Source organism: Mus pahari, chromosome 12 (assembly GCF_900095145.1).
Source record: "Mus pahari chromosome 12, PAHARI_EIJ_v1.1, whole genome shotgun sequence".
Taxonomy (NCBI): Eukaryota; Metazoa; Chordata; class Mammalia; order Rodentia; family Muridae; genus Mus; species Mus pahari.
The window spans coordinates 5,383,744-5,385,518 of NC_034601.1; positions in this window are offsets into that span (position 1 = coordinate 5,383,744).

The window sequence follows — 1,775 nt, forward strand, 5'->3', positions numbered from 1 at the left end:
TTGTGAAGCAGGGGGAATACTTGAGAGAATAAATATGTGATCTAATCACATATGTTCCTCTCCCATTAGATGAGCTGTTTATAAATACAGTAAATGCATTTATCAGCTGCATGGGTAAATTTACAGGAAATTCAAAAGTATGTATAGAGGCAAATTCTAACAACTTAACTTTTGGATAATGATTATAAAATTTGCCTAAAAAGTTCGCCATGCAATAGACCAAATATCAGTGTTCTGCAGTAACCAATTTAACTGCTGTTTGGAATAAGGAATACTTCCTCAGGTTCTTTCACAAAATACTTCCTTGGTTCTGTCATACAATTCTGTATTAACACAGCAACAGCTTCATAATAGGATGTGCAAACTTTACCTGGAGATGAAGAAAGATGAATCCACATTAAAAGTCCCTTTAGCCAAAGAACTGCTGTAAAACAGCCAACAATTGACTATACTCTATATAATGTGTATCTGTTGTTGGCTAATAGCTTCCTCTACTTTCTGCAAAACTATTCATCCCTCATCAGTTGGTTGTCCAAGGGAATTAGGATTTGTATCCCTCTTGAGAATATAAAACAGACATTTAAGTTTTCCTGTGGTAAGCTTAAGATGAGGTCTTAGGCAATTGACATCTCCTAAAAAACTTTTGAAAATAATTTGAAGTAAGTAAATTATCTTTTCTTTCCTGAATTTTCTGTGCCACAATTTTGTTTAGGATATAACTAAAGCCCCAAATATTGAAAAAGATATTGCCTTTCAATCTTTTCTGGAGCAACATCTACTCCAAAATTTTAAAACTTGTTGTGTAAGAGCAAAGGCTTATAGTAAAACTCCTTCAGAGGGATCAGCTAATAAAATATCCATATATGAATATACACTGAAGGCTTCAAAGTCCTAACCTCTTATATTGATGCAGAAACAAATTTTTGATGTAATGTAGCGCCATTAGCCATTTTTTGAGGCAAAACCTTTAATGATATCACTTCATGGGTTATTCAAAGTTACAAGCAGGCACACTAAATGTAAACCTATTTTACCTATTTTTTGGAATGGCAGCTGGAGTAGTTAATCCAGGTTGTAATGCCCCAATAAGTTCCTAGTTTCATTAACCTTTCATACATCTTAAGTTTGAACTTTGTTTTGGATTAATGGAATAACCAATCTCTTGGAGGTGTGTGAGTACATCAGGTCCAGTGTCTATTAATCCTTCAAATCTTTTTTCTTCAATTAGCAATTTAACGTTAGGTCTCTTATTAGTAACATATTGAACCCATCAGAGGAACCAAAAACACCTTATCTTCTCTTACTTTTAACAAATTTGGAGGGTAGTAGATACAAGGGAATGAAAATAAGTTGAGCAATTCTTTGATTAGCAGGTACAACTATAATGCCATGGGGGAAAGCAGCCATAATTCTAATTTCTCCTGCATAATCATTATCTATTACTCCCGGATAGATTGGTAGTCCCTTATCAGCTCATGCCTGTTGCAAATATCTATAACATAAAAGCAAATCCTGAGCATCTTTTCCTGCTTTCTTTTTTAACATGACCCCAGCCAGTGCTGAGGCTGAAGCAAGTTTATTTATTTATTTTTCAGTCTGCTATTATACCACTTTAAGTACATGAAAATGATAAAACCATTTCTGTGTCAAGGATCAACCAAGGTAATAAACAAAATCTGGTAAACATCTTTCTAGGGGCTAGTCAGGATGACCAAGACAAAAAAAAAAAAAAAAAAAAAACCACATAAGCCTCCACTGAGCTTGCTCTGAGCTTT